The 20,362-nt window shown below is 32.6% G+C and overlaps 1 long non-coding RNA gene across 1 annotated transcript in view; it reads right to left on the reverse strand.

Annotated features, from left to right (window-relative positions):
- The window catches only part of LOC108662246, a 2,218-nt gene extending 1,685 nt beyond the window's left edge, over positions 1-533 (reverse strand). The window contains exons 1-2 of the long non-coding RNA XR_001928062.1: positions 418-533; positions 163-262 (exon numbers count right to left, since the gene is read on the reverse strand). This is a non-coding gene — a long non-coding RNA (uncharacterized LOC108662246). The remainder of the gene's footprint in view (positions 1-162; positions 263-417) is intronic.

Here is a 20,362-nt window from a genome sequence, read left to right on the forward strand (position 1 = left end):
ATATATATATATATATATTCCAAATGATTTCTAAAAATAACTTGCACCCACAATTCCTTAAAATTCTATCAACGCATGCTCTCCATAAATTTTGCACTTCACGTAAAATATACGTACATGTATATATATATTGAATTTTTAAAATTAACACCCCCTATTCACCTCATAATAGTGGGATATTACTTCACTATTGATTCATACGCGTATATAATTATTCCTATTTGTCGGTCACATACTTCATTCGGCATGCCTACGCGACAAACTTTCCTAGCAACAATTTAAACTCAGTATACTTAATCACACATTTGTATGAGTAGCAACTTAATTAAAAATTCCTTAAGCAAATTGCATATTTTTCATCCAAAAAATGCACAATATTAAACTGCCCATAAACATTAAAATATAACATTAACTTACCATTGGGCTTTTTTCATTTCTTTATGACCTTTGGGCCTTTTTCATTTCTTTATGACCTTTGGGCCTTCTCCGTGGGGTTCTCCATTTTTCCTATTTGGGCTAAGCCCGTTTATTTTTATTTCCTATTGGGCCATGCCCATTTATTTTCTATTGGGCCATGCCCATTTATTTTTTTTTTCTTTTCTTTTCTTTTTCTTTCTTTTTTCTCTCTTCCACGTTTCTTCTTCTTGTCTCGTATTCTTCCTCCTCCGGTGGCAGCACTTTCAGCTTTCTTTTCCTCAAAAATTTGGCAGCACCAAGCTGCCTTTTCTCCCTCAAATTGGCAGCACAATGCTGTCCAATTTTCCTGCACAAATTGGTAGCAAACAGCTCTAATTTTTCTGCACAAATTGGTAACAAACAGCTCAAATTTTCAACAGCCAAAATTAACCATTAAAACCTCAAAAATTCCAGCAATGAACCTAAAAAAAAAATCAGCTTTCTTACCTCAAAATTTTCAGCTTTTTCTTCCTCCAAAAATTGCAGCAAAAAGCTCTCTTTTCCTCCCTCAAAGTGCAACAAAACCATTCTCTTTTCTCTTCCTCTCCCGCGGTTCTTTCTCTCCCTTTTTCTCTTAATTTCTTTCTTCCTCTCCCACGGTTTTTCTTTCCTTTTTCCTTTGTTTTTCTTTTTCTCTCCCTCAAAATCGACTTCTTTCTTTTCTTTTTTATCTCTTCTTTCATCTCACATGGCCGCCTCCACCATCATTTCTACATTCTTCTCTTTTGTTTTCTTTGTTTTTTTTCTTTTGTGTCTTTCTTCCTTTTCTTTCCTCACATGGCCGGCCCCCACCTTCCTTTTCCTTTCTTTACTTTCTTTATTCTTTATTATTGTGTCCTATCCTTCTCTCCCATGAACCCATGCCTTTCTTTGACTTTTCCTTACCTTTCCCTTTTTCATCTCTTGTATATTACTTGGCCGGCCACCACCATTCGCTTCTCTTATTATTATTGTTTATATATATATTTAAGTTACATATTGATCACATGGGCCGCTGCCCTTTTGTTCACCTATATTTATATTATTATTATATATATATATATATTTATTAACTTCAATTAACATTTGCATTTAATCCTTGATTTATTTTATTTACCACATAACCCTCCAACTTTCACATTTTAAAATTTGATCTTTCCTATGCGTTTAAAAATTCTAATTTTTCATCTATCTCTTTCCTTTACATGCGTACAATCAAAATATCAAAATTGTACTTCAACGCGGTGTCACCATAATATTTAAATATTCACTGGCACGCGTTAGCTTGATTTAATAAAATCACGCTAACGCAATTATCGTCGTTTCCCTTCAAAATTCTTCTTTACTTCATCTCCCCCACTTAAATTAGTCATATTTCCTTTTTTCATGACTAATTTCAACAACATATAAAATATTAATATTTTAATATTATTTTATTGAATAAAATATTATTTTATTTTAAAATTTTTCACTTGCCTTCTTTGGTCCCAAAACACATCATTACATCTCAGTTTACTTCCAAATCATCCTTTAGCTTACTAATTCCTCTCCAACAAAAATATTATTATTTAATTATTGTTTTTGCATGCGCAAAGCATTTTATTATATAACGTTCCTTTCATCCTTTATCGCCCTTTAACACGCCAATTCACATCAAACGATCATTCGTTTGATCAATAATGTCAAACCCTGCTCTATAAAATAATTATGACGTCATTTACATGCTCAATCGAATGTTTGCATATTTAGGAATTTCGAGAACTCGTTAAAAGACGATATTACCCCTAATGGTACCATTAAGTCGATTAAGCCTCGAACTAGTTCAAATAGGAATTTTAAGGTGAAATTAAGAGTTTCACAGTTCAGGGATGACGCAAAATGGTAATTTGGAGTTCGAGGATCAATTTGGAGTCAAACCGAAATTTTCACTATCTAGGGGCAAAATGGTAAGTTGCCACTTGAGGACGAATATGGAATTTTTTTTAAAAAAAAAGCTTTTTTTTATCCCGTTTGATTAAGATTGATTATATTAGACTTATTGGAGTATAATTTGAAGGTTTCGCAATGAAAAAGTTTAATTTCGGTGATTTCTGGAGTATAGGGGCAAAATCGTAATTTTACCACTCGAGGATAAAAATTGAGATTTTGAGAGAATTTAGATCAAATTTGACAAATTGGAGAATGGTATGAGTATAAAGGATGAAAAATATGTCTATGGGTAATTTTTCAGTTTTTAGGGCAAAAATGTAATTTTTGACTTTTACGGGAGCAAAAGTGTAAATTTCAAAAATTACTCCACCAAGACTTTGAATAAGTCTGAGAATTTTACCTAAGCTATGGATATGTAGGACAAGTGTATGGTGAAAATTTGGAAACAAATGGATGGCTAGAATTTAAGGAATTAATAAAATTAAAAAATGAATAAGATAATATTATATTATTTTAGCCTTTAAAAAGGCCAAAATTTCCAGAATTCTCATCTTCTTCAAGCTGTCCAAACCAGAAGAAAAAAAGGGGGAAAAGAAATAAGAACCCTAGTTGAAAAATTTGGGGAAAATCAAGAGAAATCAAGAAATCAAGCATTAAAAAGGTAATTTTCATTGATTTTCCTTGTGATTTTCACTACCCATGCATTTTTTTCTCATTTCCATGCAAAATTAGAAAGTGGGTATGGACACCCATGCTGGCCAAACCTCCATGGATGAGTTTTGAGCTTGAGTTTTGGTTGATTTTAATTGAATTAAGTGATTTTAGTTAGGTTATATTGAAATATAGCAAAAATAAGCTAGAGAAATAATTTTCTCCCATTGAAACCCATTATGCCGAATTTTATAGGGGAATATTGGCTGCTGATCTTGATGTTTATTTGAGGAATTATGATGAATAATGATGAATTATGAGCCTAGAAAAATAATGAGAATTTTCAGAGCAAAAATATGAATTTTTACCCATTAGGGCTATTTTCATAATTTGCTGCTGGGACTGATAAATTGCACCACACTGAGAGACATTAAGTCAATTTGGGTGCAATTGAGGTATAGAAACTGAAGAATATTAATTTGGAGTTTAAACGGACGCGTATATCGATTTAATCAAGTAATAGGCCGAATTAGGTCAGCACCACATTTAAGCAGTAGTCGGATAAGTTGCATATCATATCATGCATATACACCGAGCTTGAATTGATTTTATAATGGTCAAGCATTGATGTGGTGAATTATGTATTGTATATTGTGGATAGGTGGTGAGTAAATTACATTGGTAAAAGTACAGAGATTGTGCTTGGAGACTAGGATTAGGAGTACATCGACTCCTAGAACTGTGAGTGAACTTATTATCGTCTTAATTATCTAGAGTAGTTTTATACAATTGTGTGATTTTATGAAAAATGGGTTTAAATGGTAAATTGCTATGTTTTAAGAGAAAGTGTGACTTTATAAAATGATTTTATAAATTTTCTAGAAAATTGAATACTGGTTTTGAAAATAGAGTAATTGGAGACTGCCTACTTGTGTTATAAATTTATAGTTTTAAATTGAATGGCTTATGATAATAAATGAGCATGAATGGCTAAATTGATTTTGGTGTTAGAATTATTTGTACTGTGTATTCAGCCTTGAGAGGCTAGGTTGCAATAAATTGCCATGTCATGCAGTAAAAAGATTTTATAAATCAAGTGGTAGATAAAAGATTAGCTACTGCAGTGGCGGGGTTCCGTGGGCCAACCTATTAAAGGAGCACGGTAAACTCCGTTATATTCTCACCTCGGTCGTAGAGGCTCGTAGGGTATCTCCTGAGGTGGCTTTTTGAGTGCACTTCACGTTAACCACCATGTGAGAGTGAGACTCAGCCAACGCCAAGAAACGGCTGTGATGTTCAATGAAAAATGTGTTTTATGCGAAATATGAATTTTTAACAGTCTTGACGGTCTTAGTGGGATACCTTGACGAACGTATCCGTGAGAATGATTTTGGCAGGAGCCAAGTTTTGTGAGATATATAAGCCATGTTGATTAATTGAGTAAACTGAATATTCATGTTATGAAACATATATTGGAAAAGAATATTTTAATTCGTCTCCATTTACTCGCCTTTAGATAGTTTAGATGGTGTTTGTTTAGTCACTGGGATTTTATAATCTCACCACCCTCAATTCTTCACATTTCAGGCTCGGGATAGCCAGTAGATAGTCGATTGCATCAAGGACTTCAGTTAGCCTTGCATCGACAAAATTGTAGGTTCACAGACTCGCATCTTATTGGTTAGTTGGGGGCCCACGTGTCATTGTAAAAGTAATTTTATACTTTAGTTATTTGATTTAAAGTATGTATGAACATATTTAGCTTTTACACCATGTTTTTGACGGGTTTTGGTGTTTTCGAAGAAAAATGATGAAAATGCCCCTGTGAGCCAGAAAATAATATTTTATTGTTTTGATTTGGAAAAGACTTATGATTTCTTGAAATGCGAGATTTAATAACTGTCGCTCACTGGAGAGATGCGGAAGCTGATGCTAAGCCTTGCGGGGTTTTGATCGACATTTCGGGTAATGAGTGCTTATCGGGACGTCAGAGTGTTTGTCATGAGCCCGATGGGTGTTCCAGGTCGTGACAAATAAGGTCTTATTTGTGTCCAACGAGGGCGCGGGGTATTACATATATTATCATTGAATGCATATTTAATCGTATACTTATATGTGATAGAGGATTTTTTTCATGTTAATGCAATAATAAGGAGTAATTAAGTACTAATTGGATGAAGCCCATGAAACATAAAAGCTTTGCAAGAGAATTGTAAAGTTGTTACAATTATGAGATCACTATGCATCAAAGCCATGTTCCTAAAATTATTCTTGGTCATTATATTATCAAGATAGGGCATTGACAATGCTCAAAGATTGATACATGTTAAGCCTCTTTACTTGGGAAGTAAACAATCGACCTCATAGACTGAAGTATATGGAATACTTGAGGATAACATGTAGGTGCTTATTAACTAACAAGTTCACTGAACATTACCTGCTATGACAACTCCATTTGGCATTTCACTCAAGTGTCTATAGAATATGTTCTCATTTGATAATTGTGCAACTAGTCCTCGGACTTGAGACATCAGACCATCTTGTATGGGGAATGATATACTTTGATTTCACCCTTACGAGTTGGGAAACAACCAGATGCCTAAACAGGGTGTTTTTAGGTATGCCATGAAACATGCGAAAGTGAATGATTGTCAAAAGAGGATTCATCACCCCAAGTGATATGAGGGGATGTATCTCACTTGTTCTCAATTCTTGATTAACTTGTATAAAGTCTTTGGCCAAAGCATGATGAATTTGAGGAAAGTTAATTTCCTAAATTCATAAAGTTAATCATGAATTATAATAACTAATATGGAATGTTATAAATAGACACTGAGCCATACTTTAGGACATATCCGAGATATCTAATGAAAGGACTGTATTACACTGAGAGGCTTATCACTGAAGGGCTTTGTCAAATTCTTTAATTTACTCTTTAACATTTGGGTGGTCATGATGTATTGCTAGATGCCGCTCATGATCTATAAATATAAATCAATTATCAAATTGATATTTGATTAGGATTTATATTTATTGCCAACATGTTAGAAGCCTAATGGGTCACACACATTAAGTGACATGATTGGGATTAAATAAGGATAATTAATTAAGTTGGACTTAATTAGAATAGACCAAAATAAAGTGAAAAATTAGTTAAGTTCACAGAGACTTAATTAAATTAAGATACAATTGTTGTATCTAGGGTTATAACTTAGTTTGGGTATATAAATATATTATGCTAGCAAACTAAAACTCTAAGCCTCCAGCCACTTCTCAACAGTTTCATAAAATAAGAAAAAAAATAGTTTTCTTTGTCTGACCAAAATAAGATTCGGCAAGAACTTTTGGTCTTTTTGTTTTAGAAACAAAAACTTGTTGTCACGACCCGGCACTCCCTTCAAGCCCGTGACAACCGCCGCAAAGTCTCAGTAGACATTCATTACCCGGAATGTCAACCGAAACCTCGCAAGGCTCTTGCATCAGTTTTTCACTTCTCCTGTGAGCAATAGTTACTAAATATCGAGTTTTAAGAGAATATAAACTATTTTAGATCAAAAATAATCAAAATGAAATTTTAGCCACACAGGGGTATTTTGGTCACTTTTACCTAAAAATTTTGAAACTTGATAAAAATACAACATATGGTAGAAAGATATCCATTTTCGATCAAAAATAAATTTTTGTAATCTAAATCATCCATTTGGAGTGAAAAGTTGGCTAATTAGTAGCGTAAGAACAAAATAAATTCATACACATAGTGATACAGTAAACCAGGTATTCAAAATTATCCTATAGTGGCATATGGACCCCGAGATAACCAAAAGTGTGCAAGAATGTAGACCTACGATTTCCAAGGAAGTAAGTCCAAAAGAAATCCTTGATGAAATCGATTGCCTACAAACTATCCTGAACCTGAAATGGTTAAAAAGAAAGGGTGAGTTTTCATAAACTCAGTGAGTAAACAAAGTCCGTCATTAATTTCTAAAATCGAGTAAATGGAGACAGTTAACTTTTCATCATACCATAATCCACAACATTTTGTACTTGTTTCAAATCATATAAAACAACACATTTCATTATAATACACATCACGACTTATGATTTTCTTAAAAACTTAGCTCATGCCAAAAATCATACTCGGTGATACCTTGGCTGAGGCATTCAACCGAGTCCGCCAAGGTTATTAAGTTAACAACTACTCATAAAAACATAGTTTAGCCATCTCTTGGCGTTGGCAGAGTTCATCCTCAAGTGGTGGTTCGGCGTGAAGTGAACTCTATCGTACCTTAGGAGATATCCTTCGCGCCTCTCATACTAAGGTAAATATAACGGGGTTTACCGTGCCCCTCTAATAGGTTGGTCCATGAAAACCCGCCTACTGCAGTGGCTAATTAAATAACTCACCAATCAATAAAATTTTGACAGCATAACGTGGCTAACATAATACTACCCAACCTGTCAAAGGAAAACAAACAGTTTAATATATTTCACAACCCAAAAACCCAGCCACATATGTCATCATGTATCAGTTCATAAATCATCAATTCTAAACATAGGTACGTAAACTTAAACATATAAGCAACATCAAAGATTGGTCTCCACATACTCACATTTTCAAAAACATTATTGAATTGTAAAATAAGTCATAAACCTTATTCCTTAAATCGATTATTAGTCATAAAACATAAAATTCATTTAGGTTCAATATTCTTAAAATCATTAAAACTATTGTAAAAATACTCTAGATAGATAAGATGAACAGTGGTTACTCACTTTGACGGGAATTTACAACACTCCTAGTCTCAATCCTCGGGTGCAATACCTTTGCCCTTATCCGAGGGCTCACCACCTATACATAATGTGCAACAGAAAATTTAATATACTTATGCTAAATTGTCACAAACTATTTTATGTTCTATATGAATGCATGCAATGAAATGGGAGGTGTTCAGCCTATCGCGCACTATACACTACTTAATCGGTCTAAACGTCCAATTCGATTCCAATTAATTTATTGCACTTTCAATACTCCCCAAAATTCCACACACTTCAATAAAATTCTATTCTAAGTGAAATTACCAAAATATCCCTCATAATTGTGCAAATTGCTAACTAACAGGAGTAAAATTTTTCGGTACCCGTTTTTGATTTCTGGTATTCCTAAGCACCAAATACAATCTAAAGGGCATGAAAAACAACCAAATTCATCATCAAACCTCACCCATAAAATTCAAACAAGATAGGTTCTATAATGGGCATGTGGATTTCTTACTTAATTTTCATACTAAATGTTACTAAACACCTAAAAACACTAAGTTACCTTGAAATTCAACTAAATTCATCACCAACTTTCTCTCTCTAAATTTGGCCAGCATATTGACCCTCATGAAAACTTGAATTTAATTCATGAAAAATGGACAAGAATGCATGGGCAAAATAAATTTCAAGCTTAAGATTAAAAATCTTAATCACCAATTTCTTGAAATTTCAACAAATTTTCCTTAGTTTTTCCTCCCTGGGGTTTTTCTTTTCTGTTCTTCTCTTTTCTGCAGGTGCTGGTCGGCCTTCAAATTCTGAGTGGAAGAGTATGGGCTGGTTTTTAAATGGCAATATAAAAATATTTAATTTTTGACACATGTTACCTTTTTATTGGTCTGCTTGTTTTAACTTAATTTTTAAGCCTTTTCTCACCACCACAAATGCTCTAATACTTATCCATAGCATAAAATAATAATAGGTAAAATTCTGGAGCTTGACATATGTCATGGTGGTGTAAAATCGTAAAATTCCAATTTTGCCCTTGTGGTCTCAAAAAATGACTTTTTTGCCCTTATGCTTGAAATTGAAATTTTCACTTCTCAATCTCAAATTATACTCCAATTGGTCAAACTTGATCAAAATTTTTATCCAACTTTCCAAATTTGCCCTCGGGTGGCAAAATTACCATTTTGCCCCTAGGGTATGAAAATTCCTAATTGACTCCAATTTAATCTTCGAACTCCAAATCACTATATTAAGTCATTCTAGGGTTTTAAAATTCTCAATTTCATCTTAAAATTCCTAATTGAACTAGTTCGAAGCTTTAAATTAACTTAATTGCATAACTAGTTATGATACCGATTATTTAACTATTTCTAAGGCATTCTAACATGCAGATGTGTCATCAAGTATATGGATGTTGTGATGAGTATATAATGGAGTAGGGCTTGACACTTGCTAACACAAGTAAAAATCTTACCTTTGAGAAGGTCTTATTTAGTAACTGTGTGGATTACTGTTAAAGGCCAAACACTTGAGTGGTTGAAGATTTGACAAATCCTAAAGGTGAAGAAGCAAAAATTTCGATTACAGGATTTTAGACCGTTTTATTCTTTTTTTGGGTTTTTGTTCCATCACAAGCTTTTTACATTTAATTGGCTCTTGATTACAATATCTTGAGTAAGGTATGTAACTCTTAAATTTATGAGTGTTCATAATTAATTTGAAGTTACATGAAAAACACAAATATTGATCCTGTAAGATTCGACTGTGTCTTTAATTAAATACTAGTTTATTTTTTTGTTGTGTTATTTTTTTAATTTATTGATTATTTTCACATTTGAACATGAGGTCGAATCCCAGTAGTGGTATTAGAGCCTTTGTTTGATATTTTTCATGTAATTTTGCATGCTTAATTCTTGGTGATAATCACTAGGATTGGTTTGTGTGTTGATTTGGTATTTATCAATTTTAAAGGCTTTCTTTAAAATTTGTTTTTCTATTTTAATTCAAATCTAGACAGCATGTAATTAATTCATTAAAACATGTTTTAGAAGATTTAAAATCATGTTTAGTTGAAGAATTAATGAATGGATTAAAAGGCTTGCGAAGCCAAGTTAAAACTGAATAGTTTAGAGGTGTTTTGGGGACAAATGTGCTAATTATTTTTTACTAACTCTAGGCAAGTGTTTTGAGTAGTTTTTAATTGTTAAAATTAGTTTTATCAAATTAAATTACTACATGCTTCAGCCAAACTTGATTTAGTATGAAAAAGGTTCATAAAAATCATGTTTTTGAGTTCCAAAACAACAAAGATTCAATGCAGAAAATTTTGGGCAATTATGATCGGTTTTGGTGGCTTAATTCTTCATGAATTTTGTGTTTAATTGTTAAACACACTTGCTGGAAATTTCCAGCAGCTTTTTCATTAGTTTGACTCATGATTTATGAAGTTTTAAAAGCACTTAAATGCCATCTATTTTAATTTTGGGTGATTCATAAAAAATATAAAATTTTTTCCTACTTTAAAAGTAATTGCTAAAATTAATAATAGAATTTTAATTTTGGGTGATTCATAAAGAATAAGAAACTGTTTCTTACTTTAAAAGAAATTCATAAAATTAAGGATAATATTTTAATTTGAGAAATTCATAAGAAATAGTGTAACACCCCATACCTTTGTATAGGAGCCAATACGACCTTATCGACAAGGTGAAGGGTCGATTGGCTTAAATCTAAATGCCAAGGAGCAGTGAAGGGTGAAATGAATAGTTTGAAATAAAATATTCCGCATGCGAGAAAATAGTAATTAAATAGTAATATTTTTATAAAGGATGAATTAGCGAGTTAAAAGGTGATTCAGAAGTGAACCAGGACAAAATAAGACGTTTTGGGTCCCAAGAAGACAAGTGGAGAATTTTAGAATAAAATAATATTTTATTAATAAAATAATATTAAAATATTAATATTTTAACTGTTGTTGAAATTAGTCATGAAGGAGGATTATATAACTAATCTAAGTGGGGGAGAAGAAATAAGAAAGAATTTCGAAGAAAAAAGGCATTAACAAGGCTCGCGTGCCTTTATTAAATAGAGCAAAAACGGGTAAGTATATATTTAAATATTATAGTGATGCCTTGGTGAAGTGCAAATTTTATATTTTGTTTGTACACGTGTAAAGGAAGGAAGATAGAAGGAAATTAGAGTTTAAGAAATGTTGGAAGGACCAAATTGTAAAGGATGAAAGTTTGGAAGGTCACAAGGTAAATAAAGAAAAATTTAAGGACCTATGTGCAAATTTTAATATTTGAAGTTAAATGGACGACATTTACTAACCAAGGAAGGTTAGATTATGTGGAATATGAGATGTACATGTGAAATTCATTATTACATGCAAATCATTGCATGCGAAAAAAGAGAAGTTAGTGGGGAACATGTGGGACCCTCACCATGTGAAGAAAAAGAAAGAATAAGACTAAAATTTATTTGCATGTAATGTGATTGGTGCATTGGTGGTCAAATGAAGAAAGAAGAAAGTGGATTGCATGTGACTTGAATGGGTCAAAGAGTGACTAAATAAAATATAATATAAAAGTGGTGCATGGAATAAAGAAATCAAGAAATAAAGAATGAAAAGTGAGGTGGCGGGTGAAAAGGTTTTAAAAGCTTTTGCCTTGTGATTTTAACCACATAAAAGATAAAAGAAATATGCCAAAAGTTATTAAGCTCTGGGCAATCCGCCCATGAAAGAAAAGTAAAGAGAAAAGGAAAGAAAATAATAGAAAAAGAATGACTTTGAGCAATCAGCTCTAATACGGGCAAAATGAGAAAGTGAAAGCCATTTTCAAGGCATTTGCCTTGAGAGGTCCGCCCATAACAAAGAAGAAGAGAGAAAGGAGAAAAAAAGAAAAGAAACATGCAAGGAGGGGCTCGAGTTTTAGAAGAAGAAGGTGAAGAAAACAAGTGAGTTCCATGAGAGATCCGCCCATTTGGAAGAGAAATGAAGAGGAAAGGGCCTTGTGGAGCTTCCACCCGAGAGGAGAGGAAAGAAAGAAAGAGAATCGGCTTGAAAGAAGAAGAAAAGAGAAAACCAAGAGGTGTTCCTCCCCACCCACACACCATTGTTGAAGTTTAAAGAGATTTTGGTAGTTTGGCTTGGAGATTTCAAGGTAAGGAAGATAGAAATTATTAGTTTGGTTGAATGCATACTTTTTGAACTGATTATAATGTGTGAAAATGTTTGTAGCAGCAAAAGAATACCATGTGGGGTGCCAAGGAAACCATGTATGTTGGTGATTCGCAAGAAATATGAGATTACGCTACCAAGGAGCTTGAGATTTCTTGGTTTTAGTTCAAGTTAAATTATTAAGGAAAGGTAAGACAAATTATGGCCTAATCCTTGATTGTTTATGCTATATGATTATGGGTTAGGAAAAATGCCTATATTGGTTGTGAGATTTGATGTTGTGAGAATATAATGTTTGAAGAAAGTAAAGGATAAGGATTATGCATGCAAGGATTTAAGACTTCTTTAGTAAAGTTGCTGCCATATATGATTGTGTGTTATATGATTGTGAATAATGTTGATGAAAACTATGAATTTGGTTGAGGATTTATTGGTTGATATACTACCATGCATATGAATAATTAAGTATATTGGGTTCGCATTGTTGCTAGGAAATGTGTAAGTGAGGAAAGTGTGTTGTGGTCGCGTGTCGAAGGAAGTGACTGGTGATCGGCAAGTAGAATTAGATAGATAGCACTCGAATCAATAGCGACGTAGCGTCCCGCTATTCTACGGTGAGTAAGGGGTGTCCATTTTAAAATTCCCGTACCTATATATATATATATGTTGGTTTACTTTAAACGCAAATTGTGGAAAGCATGAGCTGGTAGAAATGCTAGGAAATTGTGGATGCCATGACTTTGAAAATGGCATTGAATACATATATATATATATATAAGCTACATATATGTAAAGGGTTTTTAAAAATTGGGAAAACAAGCTTTTTAACACTGTTTATGTCAAAATGTGCCTTATTGATTATGTGATGTGCATTCATGAATGAATTTCGTATTCACCATGCTGATTTGACATCTAAACCTCATGCAAAGGTTTTACAGTGCAAAAGTCTTACAAAAAAAGAGGTTTTAACATGTTATCTTGATTGATAGTTTGGAAATTGTTTGAAATGAGTTTTGAGAACCCAATGTGATTTTTAAACGGTTTTATCAAACTGGGAGATTCGAGAGTAGGTCGAATGTCACATCGGGACAGTATGACCCTTGTGCACAAGTGAGCTCTAGCTAGAGAACCTTTGGGTCACCGACGAGCTATTAGACATGGCTGAGCCACAGTCTATGATAATACATGGCAAGGCCACAAGATGATATACGTGGCTAGGCCACAAGTGATATATGCAGTTGCAACCGCTTGATTTCTCCTATGTCGGCCAACATCGTCGAGACTCCCATGGCTGTGGGATCTGATGGAGCAAAGCTCTCGGATGTTATTACATGGAAGTGGGTCCACGGGTTCTTATTTACGATTACTTACTCGAGAGTGGCATCTCTTTGGGTTTTCAAACTTGTATTCTTTCGCATGGTGAGAACTATAAGATTTTTCCCAGCTCCCCTGTTTATACTATGATGTTGGATTTAACTCCTCACGTATGAGACGATTTGCAAATTTGTGTATAAGCTTTGATAATATTTGATTTCACAAGAGCGTGTGTGAATATACTGATTTGATGTGAGTAGAGATGTTAAATGATTTCGACGATAGAAATTTTTTTCTTACACTGATTTTAATACATTACTTGAAATTATTATTTGCATCATGGCTTTTGGGTTTAAATGTAAGGCACAAATACCCCATTTGATTTTAAATTGCTTATACATATTCATATGTTTTTAATGCTCAAACTTATCTACTTTATGCTTGTTTCCCATCTACGCCCTGCTCACAAAGCTGATGATCTCTGAGTTTGTGAGACTCACCCCCTTATTTTCCTTTTGCAGATAATGATCAGCCTAACGTGCAATCATCGGCATTTATGGTCCACCGCAGATAGGTCAAGGCATCTCATAGCATTTTATTCTGAGTCACTCAGCTACTAGAGGTCGAGTCATTTTGTAGCATAATTTGATTGTAAATAATGTTAATGTAAATGTATGGTTGGATACTAAAGACCTTGATGTACTTTTACAATCATGTTGAATGACGGTTGAGTTGATTTATGATGGCTATTGTTTAAATTATGTTACCTAAGTGATATATGGTTCAAGTAATTAAAAAGAAAGGTGAAATGGGTTCATTGTTACAACAAAGGTTTCGATCGAGTAGCGGTCATTACAAATAGTTTCCTACTTTAGAAGAAATTTCTAAAGTTATGTGATAGCATTGAACTTTCCTTAAAATTTTGGTTTGGCTAGAAGTTTCCAAAATTTGTTTAGTCACCATTTAGGTAACTTGAACAACATACAATTTAGGAAACTAATCCAGGTTCTAAATGATAGAAATTAAAATGTTTTCTTAGATATATTTTAGGAAGTTTACCTAAAATAAAGAGGTTTCCAAAATTAAAAGAAGTTTTAATAATGGAAAGAATTAAAATGGAAAGTCTTAAAAAGGAAAATTTTATTTCAATGAATTTCTAATAAGAAATAAGGAGTAAAATGTTTACTTTAAGTGGTTTGAAAATGAGAATTTTTTAAACACTAAATTGAAATAAAACAATACTAAATAATTTGAGTCTAGCACTTTAAATGAATTAATTGATGCTTTTCTCAAATAACACACAAGATCACCAAGTGATATTGAGCTTGCATTTATTTCTATGCTTTTGATTGTGATTATAAAGCATGAGGATGATTATGAACTTAGACCTTAGAAGATTAAGTCATGGATGGTTAAATTTATTTCTCATGGTATTTATTTTAAAATAAGGTCTACGCACCCTGCCTTACCTTTATTTTCTCTAGGTTGTTAAATTCTTTTCTCACCTAACTCCCTTCAAATGTAACTTGAGGTTTCTTGATTATAAAATGTAATTAGTTACATCAAAGTGTAAAACTAGGGTTAGATAGAAAAATTTTTGTAACTTGAAGATGGAGATCCAAAGGCGCCATGGAGATTCAAGGAGATTACAAGCAAAGCTTGAAGACGATGTTTGTATAAATCTCCTAGGAATTTGACCAACTGATTTCCTTAATGGCTCGAGGAAATTAGAATTAGTAAAGTCCATAATCATCCTAGTAGTTGGCATGAGATAAATTTATTTTTCAGTATATGTATATGATATATGTGAAATGTGATAAATGTTATGCATGTCAACAACGCCTAATCAATGAGACCTTAATTAATGAATTAATAAATAAAATCCCTCATTAAAATATTGAGTTACAAAGTTGCCTTCCATCATATAACAAGATAACCAGGCTATTCTTTTATTTGGAGGCTTTTTGAGTTACTCAAGGCTAAACTTTTACACGAGTACATGTGAGTTATTGGTAGGTCTTACTCAACTAGTACCATGTTGTTCGGATGTGTCACATATAACCGCATAGTATTAGATGCTAAGAACGGCATGATTAGAGCATCAATGCAACGAAATAAAAAAATGAAACAAAATAAAATCATGCCCCTTACCTTTGGATCACCTTGGTTGTTTAATGCAAAGTTAAGCACCATATAAAATCACAAAAAGTTTTACTTTCCAAGTGATATCATAATCAAATGGATTCCTTTTGGTGATAAAAACGTGAACACCTTTTGTGTGAAAGAATCATAGCCACTCAATCACTTGGCTTGCAATGTTTCATACACGATTACAACGGATCCTTCTCAAGGAGAGAGCTTTACCTCACGGGCTTGTGCTAGCAAGTGGACAACGATTTGTCCTCTTTTCTTCTTTGATTTCCAACAAAGAATCAGAGGAGAAGTTTTCAAAAACTTCTTAAGAGTGGCAGCACTCAAAAAGGAAACTACAATTTTTTTTTTCTCTTTTGAAAAGAGTAGCTATAATGTGATATTTATATCTAGGTTTAACTTATTAAAATTTACAAAATAAGTCCTTAATATTATAACAATTATAATATTTAACTAATACCTAATTGAACTCTTTTAATTAGGTCCTTAATAGTTAAAACCTGAAATTTGATTTAAGTCTAACTTAAATCATCATACTCTCAATTTAATCCAATTACAACCTTTGTATGTGACCCATTAAGTTCCTAACATATTGGCGATGGAATTGAATTATAATTTTATTAATTAATTAATTTAATGAATTATATTCAATTTTAAATTAACTAATTCAATTCCATAAACCAAGATTGGCATCTAGCAATGCATCATGGCCACCTAATTGTTAAGAGAGCAAAAGGATTCTTTGACAACTTTTTTAGCGCACAGTTTATTAGTGTAATTCATTCCCTCATCATATATCTCGGAGATGATAAGAGCTTGGTGCAGTGCCTATTCTTATTGACCTCCATATTTGTTCCTGCAGTTAAATCATTAGCTTTATGGAGACTTATGAAACTCATTTCATAATCTCCTAATCACCTTGGCCAAGGATTTGATTAAGCTAATGTCAACCAAGAACTAATGAGATATTTCCCCTTGAATCACTTGGGGTGATGACTCCTATCTTGACTACTCATTTGCCTTCATATGCTTCATACTATACCCAAAAACATCCTATTTTGGCATCCTTGATTAGGCACTCGTAAAGATGAAATCAAAGCATAGTACTCCAGATACAAGACAACTCGGTGTCTCAAGTCTAGGGAGTAGTTACACAACTGACACATGAGAAGTATTGCATAGACACTTAAGTGAGGTACCAAATGCACTTCTCATGATAGGTCATATTCAGTTAACTCGCTCTCCTATGGCAAGCACCCATATGCTAGTTCCAATTATTTCTATACTTCAACCTATGAGAGTGATTACTCACTTCACAAGTACGGAATATAACATGTGCCAATCTTTGAGCATTATTGATGCCCTATCTCAATAATATAATGATCAGGAACTTTTAGGAATAATGCTTTGATGTATAAGGATCTCATAATTGTATCCCAATACAATTCCTTTGCAAGGCATATATAGTTTCATGGGCTTTATCTACATAAGTACAGAAAATAATTAAATCACAAACTTATGAATAAAGAACTACCTCAATGTTATTATGAATAACAAAATGTCATACATGAATATCTCAAAATTGAAATTCCCATACAACCACAGATTAGTTTGTAGGGCTTATACTAACATTAGAGGTATAGTTAGAGAAAATGTATATGATACATTTAGACAAGGAGTTGTCACCTAACTGATCCAGGAGTTATATAAGATACAATTGGTAAGCTAAGTTATCTACCTAACTAATTTCATTATGGCTTGTTGAGTCACTCAAGGTCATGGTGGGATGAAAAAGGTCCTGGCTCAATAAGAAATTTAAAGGTTAAATTTCTCAAAATAGTAGAGGAGGGCTATTATTTTGATAAAATATTGAGAATAATCATATAAGATTCTAAAACCTTGCCTTTATGATTATATAATCTGCATTAATGACTTATAATCATATATGTTGATTTATATAAGATATAAATCTATCATGGCAAATAGTTTGTCACTTAGAAGCATACTTGATGCAAACAAGTTGGCAGGCCCAAATTTCATTGACTGGTTTCACAATATCAAGATTGTCTTGAAACAAAAGAAAAAAGCTTATGTCCTAGATGGTCCTGTTCTTGAGGAACTTAGCGATGATGCTACAAATAAGGAAAAGGAAGCCTATAGAGTTTATATGGATGATCTCGATCAAGCCACATGTGTGATGTAGGCTAGTATGGCTCCAAATCTTCAAAAGCAACATGAAGGTATGAATGCTCTAGATACTATCCTAAACCTTAGAGAAATGTTCTATAAGGAAAGTCACACAGAGATATTAAACATTTCAAGGGAATTGTTATAATGAATGATGTTTAAGAGAAGCCCAGTAAGGCCTCATGTGCTTAAGATGATAGGATATATCAATCAACTTGAGCAGTTGGGTTGGGTTATGGATCATGATTTGAGCATAGACCTTGTACTTTCTTCGTTACTAAAGAGCTACTCACAATTTGTGTTGAACTTCAACGTGAACAAGATTGAGGTAACCCTTTCAGGCTTATTAAATATTCTCACACAGGCTAAGAACACTATTGCGAAGGTGAACCTTTCAGTTCATCTTGTCTCTTTTAAGAAAAATAAAAATAATAAAAGAAAATTTTCTACGAAAGACAAGGATGAAAAGGAATCACTTCAAAAGGTATGAAGCCTACTAGAGGAGTGAAGAAGGACAAGGACAATGACAAATGCCATTTTTGCTGCAAACTTGGACATTAGAGGAACAATTGCATGGATTATCTTGCATCCATCAAAAGGAAGAAACAAAAGGAAGTTTCCACATCAGGTATGAATCCTATGATGATTTATTTTTCACTACTTGGTATATGATACTTTACTCTTTATTAATGGTTTTAATATGTATGACATATGGAAGGAACTAATGACAAAGAGCAGTGAAGAATAAGACCATGAAGGCAACAACCTTAGTTGATGGTGATCAAGCTTGTTGACCTAGATTAGATTGTGGATCAATAAATAATTTTAAAACATAGAATGTTTTCATGGCATGATTGCCAAGATGAGATGTTTTGATTTTGGGCCTATGGCTAAATATTTATTTTATGTTTAGGAAACATAAATTTATATTTTGCTAGCATGAGATGCTTAGCTTATATATATTTATATATTTACATTACATTTCATTTTATTTGGAATTGTTCTAAATTATTTATCCTTAAGTATAACCTTGCGTATATGATAATCAATACTAAGTCATAATGATAAGATCATTGTTAGATTTTTTCTTTTGATTATGAATCAAAGAGAAAATTAATGAGTTTAATTAGATAAAATTGAGTCATAACTCAATGAATTCATAATAGGATTATGAACATATTTAGTCAAGGAGCATTCTTATTGAGAAAAAATATCTAAATTAAGATTACTTAGAACTAAATAACAATTGATTATCATATTGAATTCATAAGAGATGAATCACAAAGCATTCCAACCCAAGTTCATCGCATGAACTAACCTTTGATAGGATTTCATCCCATAACCCATGATGAACAACTTATAATTTGTATCTGTACATAAAAGTTATGGATATAATGCCCCAAAGAAAGTAAATAAGTTTACTTGATAAGATTTTTATACCTGATAGAAATAGTGGGAGCTAATGACACTTTAAAGGTCAAGGGTCATGAAATTATGAAATCCAATAGATAAGATTTATGCACAAAGATTGATTTAATGGGATACATAAAGATGCATAATTCATCCATTAAACACAAACCATTAGTAGGATGCAAATTGTTGCACTACTCATATAAGATGAGTCTGCTAAATAATCCAACATTAATGATTGGATAATAATTTCTATTCAATGTAATAAATTCAAAATAGTTGAACACATTGAATAAGATAACCATATTTTGTGCACATCATAAGGTTAGTGGGAGTAAGATAAGTTACTCATTAAAAGTGTATAAGATACATTTACCAGTCTAAGAAAAACAAAATGCGACTAAAAAGTTAAAGCCTAAAAAGAGACTCAACAAAAGAATTTAGGATTACATGTTAAAGGACTTTAACATAGAGAGAATCCTAAATGTTAGAAGTGACATAAAGTCATAATTAAGCAGTTGTATTGGATTGGTTCCAAAACAAGAGATAATTGCATGATTATATCTATAATCGAATACAAACCTTTTGTTTAGGATACAAAAGAAGAGATATTTGGACAATTGGTTTAATGAACCAATAAATGATTTCGAGTTGTTAAAGTAACAATAAGAGCCATAATAATGGAATCAAAGTCTCATTGTGATCTAAATTAGTATTTCGATTATGACAATGGGGATTGTCAAACATGTAAATTAATATATTTCTAAATATTACAATTTAAGTTGTCCTAGTAGAGACACAATCGCTAAGTGAAAGAGTTTAATATTGGATACGTTAATTTGGTATATGCCCTTGAGCCAATTTGATTGGTCAAGAAAAATATATATTGTCATTTAATGCATATTTAATCGCATTATTATATGTGATAGAGGTTTTCTTTCATATTAGTGCAATAATAAAGAGTTATTAAGTACTAATTGGATGAAGCCCATGGAACATAAAAGCCTTACAAGAGAATTGTAAAGTTGTTAAAATTATGAGATCACTTTGCATCAAAGCCATGTTCCTAAAATTGTTCCTAATCATTGACAATGCTTAAAGATTGATACATGTTAAGCCTCCTTATTTGGGAAGTAAACAATCGATCTTATAGATTGAAGTATATGGGATACTTGAGGATAACATGTGGGTGCTTATTAAAAAACAAGTTCACTGAACATGCCTTTTTATGAGAACTCCATTTGGTATTTCACTCAAGTGTCTATGGAATATGTTTGCATTTGATAGTCGTGCAACTATTCCTCAAACTTGAGACACTAGGTCATCTTGTATGGGGAATGA

This window comes from Theobroma cacao, chromosome 1 (assembly GCF_000208745.1).
Source record: "Theobroma cacao cultivar B97-61/B2 chromosome 1, Criollo_cocoa_genome_V2, whole genome shotgun sequence".
NCBI lineage: Eukaryota > Viridiplantae > Streptophyta > Magnoliopsida > Malvales > Malvaceae > Theobroma > Theobroma cacao.